The following is a 19,412-nucleotide window of genomic DNA, read 5'->3' as shown; positions in this document are numbered from 1 at the left end:
CCCAGACCATGGTTCCTCGAATTAGGTGAGACATGATCTAATCATGCCTGGGTTATTCCAGTGATGGAGCTCAAGCTCCAGACCCCAAGTCCGCCCCATACAGATAGACTCAAAGCTTCAGGTAATTGGCATGGTGGCCAGACACAAAGTCTCATTTGTAACACTGGAGTGGCCTTTTCACTTTTAACCTCCTTTAAGGGCCCTCTCCAACCTTCAAAAGTGGCCATCATATGGGTCTCAGACATCCCTTTCTATCCCAAAATAACCCCTCCTCTCCTTTATTCCTTTGGCAAAACAACACTAACACATTCTTTTATAATAGTTCCTCAATACCCAGTGACAGTGATCGGATGTGATCTTCTGGCTAAGCTAAAACTTCCCATTTTTAGATCCCATATCACTTCTTTGCATTCAAATGGCACCTGAACCCCTGGCCAGCCCTCACTCCCAAAACCTGCCCCCTGACCTTTCCCCGATAGATCCTCAGGTCTGGGGCACCGAAGCCCCATCAGTAGCCAGACACCATTCCCTATGCAGGTCTTTCTTAAAAATCCCTCTCAAATAATAACCCAAACTCAATATACCCTGATCACAGAATCCCAACAAGGACTTAAACCAATAATCTCCCGACTGCTCAAAACCAGCCTTTTGCAGCCTATCTGTTCTCCTCATAATACTCCTATACTGGCAGTCAAAAAGGGACCCCACTCATGGTGTCTAGTCCAAGATCTTCACAAGGTCAATGAGGCCATAATACCTGTACACTCCGTGGTCACTAACCCTACACCCTTCTCTCACGTATTCCCCCTGACACACTCTATTTCATGGTTTTAGACCTCAAAGATGATTTCTTTACTATACCCTACACCACTCCTCACAGCCCCTATTTGCCTTCACCTAGACAGCTCCAGGGATGGGGGAGCCTGGTGGGCTGCCATCTATGGGGTTGCACAGAGTTGGACACGACTGAAGCAACTTAGCAGCAGCAGCAGCAGCAGACAGATCCAGATACATATCAATCTCAACAGTTAACTTAGACCGTTTTACAGGAGTTTAGAGATAGCCCTCATTTTTTCGGTCAAGCCCTCCAAAGAGACCTACAAACTTTAGACCTAGGTTCTACTACCTGACTCCAATATGTACATGATTTATTGTTCCTCTCGCCATAACTGCCTGGTCCACACTGCGACAGTATTAAATGCCCTAGGCGACTGGGGCTACAGAGTCTCACTCTCCAAAGCACGAATTACTTCCACCACTGCCGATCACATGGGATTACTTCTCACTCCCACATCCAAAATAATCCCAACTCAGAGATTTTGAGCCTTGGCACAGACCCCCAGGCCCCAAATCAAGAGAAAACTTCTTTCTCTGTTAGGTCTATTAAACTTCTTCCAAATATGGGTCCCAAATTTTGCCCTCCACACAAAACCTCTCTACCAAGCTACTCGAAATGACTTGAATGAACCCTTATTGGCCCCCACCTCTCTCCACACCCCAATACAGACTCTTATCAAACATTTACTACAGGCCCCTTCTCTTTACTTACCTGATTACACCAAGCCTTTCTTCCTTTTTGTACATTTTCGACAAGGACATGCCTTAGAGATTCTGGGCCAAAAAAAGGGGAGACTTACGGGGCCCCTAGCTTATCTAAACAACTTATCTAAACAACTCGATCTCATCACGCTCGGATGGCCACCTTGTCTCCAGGCCTTAGCTGCAACCACCCTCTTAATACCTGAAGCCCAAAAACTAACCCGAAATGCTCCTCTAACTGTATGCTCACCTCATTCCTTCAAAGATTTACTCTCTCATCGGGCTTTCCTTTCTCTGCCCCCTGCTCAATTACAAATCCTCACCCACACCTCCTTGGCCCATCCCTTTCTTTTATGCCTTGTAAACCTCTCAATCCTGCTAGCTTACTCCCTACACCAGATCCAGAAGCAGAACACCTATTTCATGACTGTGTTCAGACTTTAGATGTGACACTTAATCCCTTTGAACATATAACTGATCAGCCCCTTACTGACTCCAAAGTCCCATCGTAGTTCATAGATGGCACTGCCCAAAAACAAGCCCCATTTGGGGCTCGATACACTATAGTTCAGGGACAGCCTGACAAAGTTATCCCCGCTAGCCTCATCAAGTCAGCCACACTCCCAACTCACACGTCCTCACAACAGGCTGAACTGATAGCTCTTACACAAGCTTTGACCCTAGCCAAAGACCAAAAGATAAACATTTACACTGACTCCAAATACGTCTATAACATATTACATTCTAACATTATAATCTGGAGAGAAAAGAGATTCCTCTCTCAGAAAGACACACCCATTCTCAATGCTTCTTTTATTTCTGAACTCCTTCATGCAGCTCAGCTCCCAAAACAAGCTGCTGTAATACACTGCCAGAGACATCAGCGATACAGTCCTATCTCCTTTTATGTGAAGTCGCTCAGTCGTGGCGACTCTTTGCCACCTGTGGAGTCTAGCCCACCAGACTCCTCTGTCCATGGGATTTTTCAGGCAAGAATATTGGAGTGGGTTGCCATTTCAACAACAGGCCGCCTCTGTTAGTCCTGCCTTTACTATCGCCCAAATTGGGGAACCTAACACCCACACATTACTTTCATATTTACATTCCTTTTTCCACCCCTCTGCAAAAGTACTTAAGGCTTTCCTTCAGAACTTTATTAAACTGACTAAGGATGATGTGACTTATTTAAATAATCTGACCCAAACTTGTGCCATTTCTCAGTAGACAAATCCTAACATTTGACTCCCTCCTTTCCCCACCCACCAAATTCGTGGACATCTTCCTGCACAAGACTGACAGATAGATTTCACCCACATGCCACCCGTAAAAAGGGTTAAGTTTCTCCTAGTCCTCGTAGATACATTTTCTGGATGGATTGAAGCTTTCCTGACTACTAACAAATGAGCCCCTACTGTGGCTCAGCTTATTCTTACTGAAATCCTCCCAAGGTTTGGAATACCTTCCTCCTTCCAGTCTGACAACAGGCCCGAGTTCACATCCCAAATCACCCAAAATATTGCATGAGCCCTTCTAGTTCCTTGGAGGCTTCACATTCCTTATCATTCCCGGTCTTCTGATAAGGTTGAGAGAGCCAACCAAGTTCTAAAAGAAACTCTGACCAAATTAACAATCAAACTTCATCAAGACCGATCTAAACTCCTCCCTTTACCCCTCTTAAAGGTCCGGGCCTTACCAAAAAAAACCAAAAAACCCTTAAATATCAGTCCATTTGAGGCCATGTATGGGAGGCCCATAATACCTTTGGGTCTACCCCCTTCCCAGGACAGTCCCAAACTGCCTTCCCACCTTCCTTTTCCTTTAGTTGCCCAGATACGAAATGCCCTTTGGCAACATATGGATAACTTACTCCCTCGACCACACCCCAGTCTTCCATACCCATCCCTTCAAATAGGAGACAAAGTCTATATGACAGTTCAGTCCCACTCAGATGTAACCCCAAAATGACAAGGACCCTACATAGTAATTCTGCTGACCCCTACCACTACAAAATTAAAAAAAAAAAAATCACCCCTTGGGTATACATCACCCTGTTTAAAAAAAAAAAAAAAAGGTTATGCAGCCCAATGATGAAAATGCTTGCCAGACTAATACTTATCTAGTTTCTCACACAGACCCTACAACTCTAAAATTCTCACAGCTTCCACCAGCCCCAACTGGCAACAGATGAGCCTGTCTGTTTCACGGCTACAATTATTCCTGGAACAACTTCTGGCAGATATCTGGGTCATGAGTCCTCAAGGATCCACACTCAAACACACTGAAGATTACATCTCCGCCCTGTGGCTACAGGAAACCTTTTATAACTTGTACCCCTTCTCAGACCATTCATTTTTATCATCCTCCTACTCACCTTTGGGCCTTATTTGTTTAATCTTTTCCAGAAATTCCTCCAAGGCCGAATCTGAGCCATTTCCCAAGACCAAGTCAAGATTGTTCTTTTGTTTGAGACCCTGATGGCTAGAATAAAAATCAACACTACGGGCCTTAGACTTCCTTCCTCCCAGACCACAAACCCCTGATCCTCATTTATCAGCATGAAGAAGCCCTAAACATTAACTGCGTCCATCTCTCTTTCTCTTTTTATATATATTCCTTAGGGCCTGGAATGAAGAAAAGTTACGTGGCTCAAAATAGTCTGGAATTAAAATTCCCCTCCAGGTCCTCCCCACCATTCTACGCAAAACAAAGAACTCTCTCACCCCGAGAAAAAATGGACATTAAGGTTGATTATGCCCAGCTCCCAGCCGGTCCAGCCTCTGGCCGATCTCCAAAATTCCTTGCCCCAGCCGTTTAAGAGATAACTACTCTGAACAACCTTGGAGAAGAACAGGCCCCCTTAAGACAACAGCTTTCCACATACATGCCTATATGTACTTACTCTTTTCTTGGGTAAGTGCAGCAGCTCGATAATCTGACTGCTGCCCCTTCTCGCCTCATTAAAGGTGATCTGTTCCTATAGAGTGCTGGTCTCATTCTTTTTCTGAGCCTCGCCTTCTCTAACTCCTTTACCCTACAATCTCCATGTCCTGGTATAAATGCTCCCAAACTAAAACCGTGAGGCATATCACATCAGTAATTTGATCTGATTTATTCTGTTCTACTGTTTCTAAATTCATTTCCAAACATGTTGGGTTTTAGGTGTGTGTTTCAACATTAGAATTATTAAGTGCATGGATAACTTTGTGACCAGACAATGTTTCCAAAACAATTTTAAATTGTAATGACAGTACAATTATGATTCATTAAAAAAGAAAGTGTAGAACATACTGTAAAGTTAAGCATATAGTCAAATTCAGAATACCCCAATACTGTAATTATGACAGGCTTCCCAGGGGCACTAGTGGTAAAGAACCCGCCTGCCAATGCAAGAGAAATAAGAAACTCAGGTTCGATCCCTGGGTTGGGAAGATCCCCTGGAGAAGGAAATGGCAACCCCCTCCAGTATTCTTGACTGGGAAATCCCATGGACAGAGGAACCTGGTGGGCTACAGTCCATGGGGTCACAGAGTCAGACAAGACTGAGCATACACCATACATAATGCTATAATATGGCGGTGTGTTAACAACTTAGTCTTAGTAAAGGTTAAAGGATGAGATATTAAAAATAACTGTAGCTACCTTAATTTGTTAACAAATAAAAAATATAAAAAGAGATTGTAATTGTCATATCAAAGACAAAAAAGGAGAGAAGAGTGTAGTTTTATGTGTGATTGGGGTTAGTGAAAATAGAAGTCACTCAGTTCCTTTGCAACCCCATGGACTATACAGTCCATGGAATTCTCCAGGCCAGAATACTGGAATGGGCAGCCTTTCCCTTCTCCAGGAAATCTTCCCAACCCAGGGATTCCCCACATTGCAGGTGGATTCTTTACCAGCTGTGCCACAAGAGAAGCCCAAGAATACTGGAATGGGTAGCCTATCCTTTCTCCAGTGGATCTTCCCGACCCAAGAATCAAACCAGGGTCTTCGGCATTGCAGGCGGATTCTTTACCAACTGAGTATCAGGGAAGCCCCGGGGTTAAGTTGCTATCAACTTAAAATGGATGATTTTAGCTGTAAGATGTTTTATGGAAGCCTTGGGGTAACCACAAAAGCAAAAACGTATAGTAGATTCACACACACACAAAAAATGGAATCACTGTATACCACCTTGGAAAATCATCTATTCATAAAGGTAGGCAGAGAGGAAAAAGGGAACAGTGGAGCTACAAAAAAATTGCCAGGTAATAATTAGTGAAATGACATTAGTGTGTCATTAACTAATAAGGACCTACTGTACAGCTCAGGGAACTCTATTCAATACTCTGTAATAGCCCACATGGGGAAAGAATCTTAAAAAATAGCAAATATATGTATACATATAAATGATTCACTTTACTGTACAGTAGAAGCGAACACGACATTGTAAATCAACTGTATTCCAGTTAAAAAAACAAAACCAACATTTATACAATGGAATATTACTCAGCTGTTAAAAAGAATGAAATAATGCCATTTGTAGCAACATGGATGGACCTCTAGATCGCCATACTGAGTGAAGTAAGTCAGGCAGAGAAAGAGAAATATCTTTATTATGACATCTCTTATATGTGGAATCTAAAAAGAACTGATACAAATTAACTTACTTACAAAAAAGAAACAGATTTACAGACTTCAGTTCAGTTCAGTCGCTCAGTCCCGTCCGACTCTTTGTGAACCCATGAATTGCAGCACGCCAGGCCTCCCTGTCCATCACCAACTCCCAGAGTTCACCCAAACTCATGTCCATTGAGTCGGTGATGCCATCCAGCCATCTCATCCTCTGTCGTCCCCTTTTTCTCCTGCCCCCAATCCCTCCCAGCATCAGAGTCTTTTCCAATGAGTCAACTCTTCGCATGAGGTGGCCAAAGTACTGGAGTTTCAGCTTTAGCATCAGTCTTTCCAAAAACACTCAGGACTGATTTCCTTCAGAATGGACTGGTTGGATCTCCTTGCAGTCCAAGGGACTCTCAGGAGTCTTCTCCAACACCACAGTTCAAAAGCATCAATTCTTCGACACTCAGCTTTCTTCACAGTCCAACTCTCACATCCATACATGACCACTGGAAAAACCATAGCCTTGACTAGACGGACCTTTGTTGGCAAAGTAACGTCTCTGCTTTTCAATATGCTATCTAGGTTGGTCATAACTTTCCTTCCAAGGAGTAAGCGTCTTTTAATTTCATGGCTGCAATCACCATCTGCAGTGATTTTGGAGCCCCCCAAAATAAAGTCTGACACTGTTTCCACTGTTTCCCCATCTATTTCCCATGAAGTGATGGGACCAGATGCCATGATCTTCGTTTTCTGAATGTTGAGCTTTAAGCCAATTTTTTCACTCTCCTCTTCCACTTTCATCAAGAGGCTTTTTAGTTCCTCTTCACTTTCTGCCATAAGGGTGGTGTCATCTGCATATCTGAGGTTATTGATATTTCTCCTAGCAATCTTGATTCCAGCATATGCTTCTTCCAGCCCAGCGTTTCTCCTGATGTACTCTGCATATAAGTTAAATAAGCAGGGTGACAATATACAGCCTTGACGTACTCCTTTTCCTATTTGGAACCAGTCTGTTGTTCTATGTCCAGTTCTAACTGTTGCTTCCTGACCTGCATACAGATTTCTCAAGAGGCACGTCAGGTGGTCTAGTATTCCCATCTCTTGAAGAATTTTCCACAGTTTATTGTGATCCACACAGTCAAAGGCTTTGGTATAATCAATAAAGCAGAAATAGATGTTTTTTCTGGAGCTCTCTTGCTTTTTCGATGATCCAGCGGATGTTGGCAATTTGATCTTTGGTTGCTCTGCCTTTTCTAAAACCAGCTTGAACTTATGGTTGCGCATGCATGCTAAGTCTTCTCAGTTGTGTCCGCTCTTTGCTACCCTATGAATTGTAGTCCGCCAAGCTCCTCTGTCCATAGGAATTCTCCAGGCAAGAATACCAGAGTGGTTTGCCATGCCCTCCTCCAAGGGATCTTCCCAACCCAGGGATTGAACTTGTGTCTCCTGTGGTTCCTGCATTGCAGGCAGATTCTTAACTGCTGAGCCACGGGGGAAGACCATGGTTGCCCGTACATACTGCTGTATTTTAAATGGATGACCAATAAGGACCTACTGTATAGCACACAGGACTCTGCTCAATGTTATGTGTCAGCATGGATGGGAAGGAAGTTTGGGAGAGAATGGACACATGTACATGTATGGCTGAGTCCCTTTGCTGTTTGCCTGAAGCTATTGCAATGTTGTTAATTTGTTAAAATCCTATACCAAATAAAAAGTTAAAAAAAATTAAAGCTTTACTGAGAAATAAAATGGACTTTTACATAAATATAATTTTAAAATAATTTTAAAACTAAACAAAAATTGTAACAATAGTAAATGTTAAAATAGCAGCCAAGAGTCACCATAATTCATTTGAAGAGATTTTGTGTGCATTTTTAAGGTCATAGACAAAGGACTGTATCCCTTTTCTACTTAGGGGGCTCAAATATCTCCTCCATGTGGTAGCAATATAACCAGAGTATACAAATCACTTCCTCTCCCAGCTTTGAAATTATGTAATTTCTCTTGAAAAGCTGGCTTCTCCTATGGCTCAGTGGATAAAGAATCTGCCTGCAAAGCAGAAGACATAAGAGATGCGGGTTAGATCCCCGGGTTGGGAAGATCCCCTGGAGAAGGAAATGGCAAGCCACTCCGATATTGTTGCCTGGAGAATCCTATGGATAGAGGAGCCTGGTGGGCTACAGTCCATGGGGTCACAAAGAGTCGGACACAACTGAAAGACTAAACACTTTCACACTTTCTCTTCCTTGAAAAGTTAAAATTTAGGGAAATTCACATGGTTTCAAAATGTGTACACATAGAGTGATTTGTTTATATTATGCAATTTCAAATTTACATAGATGGAACTTGCATAAAACAAAATATTTTTCAGGAGGACAATTTGGCACTAACTCTCCAGATTTAATCATTAAATAATCCTTCCATTTAAAAACTTCCTTGATAGGAAACTATCCAGGGGCTATTGTGATAAGCATAATTTATAACTACAGGGATGTAGGATATATAAATTCAGGTCAATGATGTTGAATTTAAAAAAATGTCCAGCCTAAAATTTGAGAGAGTCGGGCTTCCCTGGTGGCCCAGTGGTTAAGAATCTGCCTGCCAGGGCAGGGGACATGGGTTTGATCCCTGATCCAGGAAGATTTCACATGCCGTAGGGCAACTAAGCTTGTGCACCGCAACTACTGAGCATGGGTGCCTAGAGCCTGTGCTCTGCAACAAAAGAAACCACTGCTTTGAGAAGCCTGTGCACCGCAACTAGAGAGTAGCCCCCGCTTGCCACAACTAGAGAAAACTCAGGAAGCAATGGAGACCCAGTGCAACCAAAAATAAATACACATTTTTTTTTAAATGAAAGTTGAGAGTTAAGTTTTATTTGGTGGATGCAAGGGCAGGATCCAAGATACATAGGAGTTTTTGCAATAAAAACCAGGTAGTTGGAACATCAAAAGTGACTTAAAGTGAAAGTCGCTCAGTCGTGTCCAACTCTTTGCAATCCCATGGAGTTCTCCAGGCCAGAATACTGGAGTGGGTAGCTTTTCTCTTCTCCAGGGCATCTTCCCAACCCAGGGATCAAACCCAGGTCTCCCACACTGCAGGCAGATTTTTACCAGCTGAGCCACAAGGGAAGCCCAAGAATACTGGAGTGAATAGCCTTTCCCTTCTCCAGCGGATTTTCCTGACCCAGGAATCGAATTGGAGTCTCCTACATTGCAGGTGGACTTTTTACCAACTGAGCTATCAGGGAAGCCTTGGAACATCAAAAGGTTACTGTTAATTAAAGAAAACCAGATATCTCAAGTTAAGAAATTTAGCGCTTTTCTAGGTATGGGAAGATGCAAGAGTCTGGGCTCATGGAAATCATTCCTTTGACAGGCACCTCGGCTTACCTGTGCTTTCTCTTCCCGAGTTTCCTCTTAGAGGTTGTCTGCAGTGGCTGAGGGCTTGATGCCGGGCATCCTGTCTTTTTTTACCCTGAGTTCCATCAGGGCTCACCATCTGGATGGCTGCCATATCCTTTGTTTACTGAAGTGGCAGGCAATATTTTTCATTCACAATGTGATTTGTTCTATCACCCTGAATTATTTGCTGTGATGTATCAGATGGAGGAAAAAGGAACACTTTGTACAGAAAATGTTGCCTTAAACTTGTACATACAGTTACAAAATTACTAAGCTACCATGCTCAAAGATAGCCCAGGCTAGCATGGCTTAACTTTTGTTGTTGTTCAGTCGCTAAGTCGTGTTCTCTTGTCAGACTCTTTGGGACCCCTTGGACTGCAGCACACCAGGTTTCCCTGTCCTTCACCATCTCCCAGAGTTTGCCCAAACTCATGTCCATTGAATCAGTGATGCCATCCAACCATCTCATCCTCTGTCGTCCCCTTATCCTCCTGCTTTCAATCTTTCTCAGCATCATGGTCTTTTCCAACGAGTTGGCTCCTTGCATCAGGTGGCCAGAGAGTTGGAGCTTCAGCTTCAGCATCAGTCCTTCCAATGAATATTCAGGGTTGATTTCCTTTAGGATTGACTTGTTTGATCTTCTTGCAGTCCAAGAGACTCTCAAGAGTCTCCTCCAGCATCACAGTTCAAAAGCATTAGTTCTTAAGTGCTCAGTTTTCTTTATGGTCCAACTCTCAGCTTTGCCTATACGGACCTTTGTTGGCAAAGTGATGTCTCTGCTTTTTAATATGCTGTTTAAGGCTTGTCATAGCTTTTCTTCCAAGAAGCATGCATCTTTTAATTTCACAGCCACAGTCACCATCTGCAGTGACTTTGGAACTCAAGAAAAAAGTCTGTCACTGTTTCCACCGTTTGCCCATTTATTTGCCATAAAGTGATGGGACCAGATGCCATGATCTTAGTTTTTTGAATGTTGAGGTTTAAGTCAGATTTTTCACTTTCACCTTCATCAAGACACACATACACATATACATATATCAGATGAATGCATATATATGGTATGTCATTTAAGTTTTGAAATGAACTTTCCCTATTATTCAAAACAATGCAGGTTTAAAAAAATATAATAAAGACTTATCATGGGAACTGGATGACTTACAAATTTTCTCTCATGACAAAAAATGTAGTCCTGACCTGCCCTCATGTTCTTAGCTCAATTTACAATCTAAATATGTGTTCTGTTATCAAAGCCTCACAGAATTGGGGGTGGGGTGGTGTATGATTGTGTGTATGCCAGTGTAAACTTGCCTGTCTTTACAGTGCTAAAAAGTTTAATACCAGTTTTGGAAAATCATCTTGCAAGTCATCATCATAGCCAGGATGATACTACTACTATATATATTAGTATATGATATGTATATGTATATTGGTAAATACCAAAATTGGTACCAAGACTACGTCTCCCACATTGGCAGGTGAATTCTTTACCCTAGAACCACCAGAGAAGCCCCACTTCTATCTATCTATCTATCTATCTATCTATCTATATAATGACAAAGTTTGGCGTGATGTGTGTGAGTATGTGTCTTCAAGCAAAATTGATGAGGTTCGTTGTTTCACTCGCTCATTACGAAAAGAAAGAAAAGAAAAAAGAAAAACCTGAGTTTTTTATGCTCACCTGTTTCCCCACATGCGATGTTTTTACCACATACAATGTTTAGGAGAATGAACAGGATAGGTAATCAAAGTGTACCTAGCTGGAAAAGTCAGTGTATTATTTCTACCATTCTGTAGATATAGGTGACTTCTAAAGAAAATATTGGTTTTTTTAGAGCAGTTCTAGGTTCACAGAAAAACCAAGCGATGGGTATAGAGAATTCCCTGCCACCTGCACACAGGCAGAGGCTCCCTGACTGGCCCACCCACAGCGGTACATTTGTTAAAACTGATGAATCTGCATCAATACATCATGGTCACCCCAAATCCATAGTTCACCAGTTAGGGTTCACTCTGGGTGTTGTGCATTCCAAGGGTTTAGATAATTGTGTAATAATCTGTGTCCATCATTATAGTCTCACACAGAGCATATTCACTCATGAGCCCTAAAACTCATCCACCTATTCATCATCTTACTGCTAATGCCACATTTGGGGGGTTTTTTATAGCTAATATCGCATTGTATGCTTTTAAAGACTTATTTATTTATTGGCTGTGGTAGATCTCTGTGGCTGCACATGGGCTTTCTCTAGTTGCCTCCAGCGGGGGCTTCTCTTTGATGTGGTGCTCGTGCGTCTCATTGTGGCGGCTTCTCTTCTCGCTGAGCACAGGCTCTGAGGTGCACGGGCTTCAGTAGTTAGAGCACACTGGCTTAGTTGCTCTGCAGCATGTGGGATCAAACCCGACCAGGGATCAAACCCGTGTCCCTTGCATTGCAAGGCTTAACCACTGGATTCTTAACCACTGGACCATCAGTGAAGTCCAGCTTATTGTATATTCCATTATGTATATATATATAATATGTAATATATATAAATATATCACATCTTTTTTCAATTTAATTACACTTGATTTACAATGTTATGTTAGTTTCAGGTGTACAGCAAAGTGATTTGGTTATATATATCTATAATCTATATATATATATATATATATATATAATCCCCACCCCCCTTGGGCTTCCCAGATAGTGCTAGTAGTAAAGAACCTACCTGCCAATGCAGGAGACATAAGAGATGCAGGTTAGATCCCTGGGTCAGAAAGATCCCATGCAGAAGGAAAAGGCAACCCACTTCAGTATTCTTGCTGGGAAATCCCATGAACAGGGGAGCCTGGGAGTCTACAGTCCATAGAGTTGCAAAGAGTTGGACACAACTGAAGCGACTTAGCCTGCATGCATGCATATTCTTTTTTCAGGTTTTTTTTCCCATATAGGTTATTACAAAATATTGAATACGGTTCTCTGGGCTGTACAGTAGGTCCTTTTTTTAATCTATTTTATATATAGTAGTCTGTATATGCTGACCCCAAACTCCCAATTTATCCCTCCTTCCTGCCTTTCCTTTTTGGTAACCATAAGTTTAGTAGTCTGTATATGCTGACCCCAAACTCCCAATTTATTCCTCCTTCCTGCCTTTCCCTTTTGGTAACCATAAGTTTGTTTTTGATGTGTGTGAGCCGGTACCCTCTTTTCAGAGAATGCAATGGCACCCCACTCCAGTACTCTTGCCTGGAAAATCCCATGGATGGAGGAGCCTGGTGGGCTGCAGTCCATGGGGTCGCTAAGAGTTGGACAGGACTGAGCGACTTCACTTTCACTTTTCACTTTTCACTTTCATGCATTGGAGAAGGCAATGGCAACCCACTCCAGTTTCTTGCCTGGAGAATCCCAGGGACGGCGGAGCCTGGTGGGCTGCCGTCTATGGGGTCACACAGAGTCGGACACGACTGAAGTGACTTAGCAGCAGCAGCAGTACCCTCTTTTAAGATTCCACATGTAAATGGTATCATATGATATTTGCCTTTCTCTGTCTGGCTTACTTCACTTAGTATGATAGTCTCTGGGTCTATTCACATTGCTACAAATGGCATTATTTTATTCACTTTTATGGCTAATATTCCATTATATAAGTATACTACATCTTCTTTATCCATTTATCTGTTGATGGGCATTTTCATTGCTTCCATATCTTGGTATTGTTAAATGGTGCTGCTACAGACATTGGGGTACATGTATCTTTCCAAATTAGCATTTAAATTTTTTTAGATATATACCCAGGAGTGAAATTGCTGGGTCAGATGGTAGTTCCCAAATTGAAGATTTTTTTTTTTTAATTTCAAAAGTTATTCAGGTGACCTTGACATAATACAATATCACATACAAGCAGTCCTTTTGACCTCTCCTCCACCCCCACACCAAGGTCAGACAAAGACAGTACAGAGCGAGAGGAAGTCATGGAGGAAGTTAGAACATAAGACATTCTCAGGACTCTTGTCCACTCTCTCCCGCCCAGGTGGTGGAGCATTTGTGGAGCAATCTATATAATTTGGCAGGTGCAGAAGCAGAAGGAATCTCTTTCAGAATGAACTGTCAGATACCGTCCCAAACAGGGTCCCCAATAATGCAGATTGACAAAAGAACAAAAAGATGCTTCTGAAATATCCAGAGCAGTGTCAGTGATGTAACATCAGCCAGAAGCCAGAATTAGAAGAGAAAGGGAGTAGAGACCATGAATGACTTTTTTCCAGCTTCATTGCAGTGCAATTGACATATAATATTGTCTAAGCTTAAGTTTACTTACATGTTGTGTAAGTAAATCGTGTGATAATTTGACACATATACAACTGCAAAATGTTTACCATCAGATTATTTAACACATCCTTCACTTCACATAATTAACATAATTTTAAAAGAACTGTTTCAGAAGGTGCTCCTCATTGCTAATTATTAGAGAAGTACAAAGCAAAACTATAATGAGGTATTACCTCATCATTCTAATGATGGTCAGAATGGCCATCATTAAAAAGTCTACAAATAACAAATGCTGGAGAGGGTGTGGAGAAAAAGGAACCTTCTAACACTATTCATAAGAATATCAGTTGGTGTAGTCACTATGGAGAACAATATGGAAGTTCTTTTTAAAAATTAACAACAGACCTACCATACGACCCAACAATCCTACTCTTGTCAGTGTCACCACTGACATTGCTCTGGATGTTTCAGAACCATCTTTTTGTTCTTTTGTCAATCTGCCTTACTGGGGACCCTATTTGGGATGGTATCTGCCAGTTCATTCTGAAAGAGATTCCTTCTGTTTCTGCACCTGACAAATTATATAGATTGCTCGGCACCTGCTCCACCAGCCGGGTGGGAGGGAGTGGACGAGAGTCCTGAGAATGTCTCATGTTCTAACTTCCTCCATGACTTCCTCTCGCTCTGTAGCGAGAGGATCCATGCACTGTAATGTTCATCAGTTGAGCTCAGTTCAGTCGCTCAATCGTGTCCGACTCTTTGCGACCCCATGAATCGCAGCACGCCAGGCCTCCCTGTCCATCACCAACACCCGGAGTTCACTGAGACTCACGTCCATCGAGTCGGTGTTACCATCCAGCCAGCTCATCCTCTGTCGTCCCCTTCTCCTCCTGCCCCCAATCCCTCCCAGCATCAGAGTCTTTTCCAGTGAGTCAACTCTTTGCACGAGGTGGCCAAAGTACTGGAGTTTCAGCTTTAGCATCATTCCTTCCAAAGAAATCCCATAGCAGCACTATTTACAACAGTCAAAATATGGAAGCAACCTAAATATCCATCCACAGGTGAATGGATATCAAAGATGTAATACATGTAGACAGTGGACCATTAGCCATAAAAAAGAATGAAATAATGCCATTTGTAGCAACATGGATGGACCTATAGATTCTCATATTAAGTGAAGTAAGTCAAACAAAGATAAATATCATATGACATTGTCTCTATGTGGAATCTATAAAAAAACGATACAAGTGAATTTATTTACAAAACAGAAACAGATTCACAGACACTGAAAACAAACTTATGGTTACCAAGTGGGAAAGGGGAGGGTGGAGGAATAAATTAAGTGTTTGGGATTAATAGGTACATACTATTATATATAAAATGAACATCAAGAACCTATTGTACAGCACAGGGAGCTATATTCAGTATCTTGTAACAACCTATAATGGAAAAGAATCTGCAAAAGGATAGATATATACACCAGAAACTAACACAACATTGTACATCAACTATACTTCAGTAAAAGAGAACAGTTTCAGATTTATAGAAATGTGATGATAGTACCGATGTAGCCAGCACCCACGTACCCCCAGGAGTAACATCTCCGTAGACACCGAGCGTCTCCTTCACTTCTCTCTCCTGTGTAATGCCTTAGAAACAGGAATAGCATTCGTATTCCCAAGGCAAATTAACAGATTAGTTGGAGCTCAATAAATATTTGAGAAATGAAGGAACAGAGAGCCAAAGGAGGAAAGAAAGAACCACTTAATTCGGATTCATGAAATCTCAATCTTTAGTCTCTTGCTAACCCACAACCAAATTCTCATCTTTTTCTTGAAAAAAAAAAATCGTTTTTTTTTTAAAGAAAAAATTAAAACCAAAGAATTACTATGTATTATATCAAACACTTATATACCCATCACCTAGAAAGGACAATTAGTAACATTTTATTGTGCTTCCCTGGTGGCTTGGTGGTAAGGAATCCACCTGCCAATGCAGGAGACCCAAGTTCAATCCCTTGGTTGAGAAGATCCCCTGGAGGAGGAAATGGCAACCCACTCCAGTATTGTTGCCTAGAGAATCCTATGGACAGAGAAGCCTGGCGGGCTATACAGTTCATGGGGTTGCAAAAGAGTCAAACACTACTTAGCAACTAAGCAGCAACAACAGCAGCATTTTATTATATTCAATTTGGGTCTTAATTAGCAACATTTTATTATATTCATTTTGGGATTTTAAACAAAGAAAATAACTTTTGACAGATCCAATGACTCCCTTTGACTCTCCAACCCTAGGTTCTGTTTTTCTTCCCATTCCCCCAAGGCGGCAAATAGTATTTATTTAGCATATATCCTTCCTTTCTGATTTTCACACATATGTTTATTATATGCATCCAAATACATATGCATCTCAACATATATTCATGCATAAAACACCCATATCAGTGAACAATGTCTAGCATTGCTTTGTGCATTTCCATTTTAATCTATATTTGCCTAAATACATAATAAATACTTACAGTTCATCTTATATTTTTAAGTTCAACTGGTCTATAAAGATGATGTCTGTGAAACTGGAATGTCATACTGCATGTTATATTAGCAAGCAAACACACATTCATCATTCGTTTGCACCCTGAGCTCTGCTAGTTACCACAGGAAGAAAATGGGGGAAGTGGGTTTTTGCAGCAACATGCATCAGGGTGCCACCTTTACAGAGCTAAATAATCTAGTCTGAGAAAAAATACCCATCAGTATCTAGGAAGTGAGTATGGCAACCAGACAGCACATAATTAAAGCACCCCATTTCTCAGTGCATGTTATTTTTTAAATGTGGGGAAAACACTAAATGCTGGTATAAAAACTTTGGAACATTATTTGTCCATATCTACTGCATCTCTGTGATCTTTATTCCTATCTATTGTTATCTGTATATACTTTTTGCTGTGTGTGTGTGATTTCACTCCTAGGCATATTCCCAAAAGAAATGAGTACCCATGTACACCAACAGATATGTATGGATAAGTAGATTGGGACATATTCATGGAATGGAATCCCATATACCAATGAAAAAGGACAAAGCACAGCTACATGCCCCAACATGGATAAATCTAATAGACAATAATTAACAAAAGAAGAGCAATTGAAGAGACAACAGATGGTAAGAGTCTACTTATATAAAGTTCAAGAACAGACAAAAATAATCTGTGGTGGTGGAAATGGGTTAATTCCAGGGTTGGGAGGATGGTACTGACCAGAAGGGGACATTGGAGAATATTCTGAGGGACTAAAAAGGTTTCCATGTCTTGATTACCCTCCCTCTGAAGAGAGGAGAACACTTCCTGAGACACTAGCTTGCTGTACTCCCTCTTTGCCTGACAAAGAATAAATCTGCTCTTTCTTTCTCCTTCGAAACTCTGTCTCCGTATCTCATATCAGCATTGTGTACAGAGAACCAATATTTTGGCGTCAGTAATGGTCGTCTGAGTTTGTACGAATCTACAAACTCGTTGAGTTGCACATATTCATTATGCACAGCTTTTTTTTTGTATGTAAAAAATTACTTAATTAAAAGAAAAGAAAATAGAAATAGCCTTCTATGAATGAAAGGCATCAATCTGGTCTCTGATGGAAGGAAGTAAGATTCAGGTGGAGAATATAGCATGATCAAGTTGTTGTTGGGCATATGTTGGGGCCGAGAGGCGAATGCAGAGAGAAAGGCCATGGTGGGACATTCAGCATCTCACAAACGTGGGCCTCCATCTGGAAGAGATCAGCTCAGTGATTTGATAACTTCATCTTTGTAGGACTTGATCAAAAAGCAGCTTATAAGTAATAGCTAATGTGAAGACATCTATAGCTAAGATATTTCTTTAAAAAGCAGAAGAAAAGAGACTTCCTTCTTCTGATCCCTTCCCCTGCTCCCCGCAAATTTGCAAGTTTATTTTGGTCAGAAATAGCAAATCAGAATGGAAACTAACACCTTGGCCCTCTTGGCCCTGTTCGGACTTTGCACTTCCAGCCTGGCTGGGTTGTTGGTCCATGAACTAAATTCTGAATATTGGCCCTAATGCCCACTTATTCTGGAACTCATCATTCTCCTTCATGTGTCAAGGCTTATTTAATCTCTCCAGCATCATCTGAAATCACATATCCTTCAAGAAACCATTTATTGTGGATTATCAAAAACACTAATTTGAAAGGATACATGCATCCCAAAGTTCATAGAAGCATTATTGACAATTGCTAACATATAGAAGTAACCTGAGTGTCCATCAACAGATGAATGGAAAAAAGATGTGGTATACACACACCCTGGAATACTTCTAAGCCATAAAAAGGGATGAAAATTTGCCATTTGCAGCAACATGTATGAACATGGAGGGCATTATGCTAAGTGAAGTAAGTCAGGCAGAGAAAGATAAAAACTGTATGATATCACTTAGAGGTGGGATCTGAAAAATACAAAAAAAAACTGGTAAACATATAATAAAAGAGAAGCGGACTCACAGATGTAGAGCACAAGTTACCAGTGGGGAGGAGGGGCAATGTGAGGATGGGGAAGTGGGAGGTGCGACAGTGTTTTCATTGTCACATCTGGGGGGTGGTACTGCTAGCCTCTAGTGGGTGGGGCCTACAACAGGCTCCCACAGCAAAGAATAATCCAACTCCAATGTCAATAATCCCAAGATACAGAAAAAATATGTAGAGCATAATTAAAAATTTTCTAACATTAGTAGGAGCTCTGAGCATAGAGCTTAGATGTAAGTTTTATTCTCTTCTATTTCAAATCCATGTTTCTAAGATTTCTATAAGAAAGGTACTTTAAGATTTTTAAACATCATTTTATTATGAAAACTTGCCAAGCTGCAAGAATTGTACAGTGAATGTCCATGTACCTGAGAGAGGCTGGGACCTGGGACCCTTCATTGCAGTGGTTCCACCTGGACAAACATCTCCCTGAACAACAAAAGGCAAAATGGGACTAATAACTTCACATATGCACAGATGGGGGCAAATTATGAACAATAAGATACAAAAATGCCACAAGCCAGTTGCCATTTCTGAGGGGTGGGAGCAAAATCAGGTCCTGCACACGAACCTGGAATCTTCAGTGAACATTTTACTTGTGTTTTTACAATGTATCTCCATGTCTGCATTGCCCTCTCACTTCATTCGTTCATCTTACTTTTAAAAATTAATTCATTTTTTTATTGGAGGATAGTAGCTTTACAGAATTTTTTTGTTTTCTGTCAAACCTCAACATGAATCAGCCACAGGTATACATACATCCTTTCCCTTTTGAACCTCCCTTGCATCTCCCTTACCATCCCACCCCTCTATGTTGATACAGAGCCCCTGTTTGAGTTTCCTGAGCCATACAGCAAATTCCCATTGGCTATCTATTTTGCATATGGTAATGTAAGTTTCCCTGTTACTCTTTCCATACATCTCACTCTCTCCTCCTCTCTCCCCATGTCCATAAATCTATTCTCTATGTCTGTTTCTCCACTGTTGCCCTGTAAATAAATTCTTCAGTGCCGTTTTTCTAGATTACATATATATGCATTGCTGCTGCTGCTGCTAAGTTGCTTCAGTCGTGTCCGACTCTGTGCGACCCCATAG

Source organism: Bos indicus, chromosome 7 (genome assembly GCF_029378745.1).
Source record: "Bos indicus isolate NIAB-ARS_2022 breed Sahiwal x Tharparkar chromosome 7, NIAB-ARS_B.indTharparkar_mat_pri_1.0, whole genome shotgun sequence".
Classification (NCBI taxonomy): domain Eukaryota; kingdom Metazoa; phylum Chordata; class Mammalia; order Artiodactyla; family Bovidae; genus Bos; species Bos indicus.
This window is presented reverse-complemented; position numbering follows the sequence as displayed.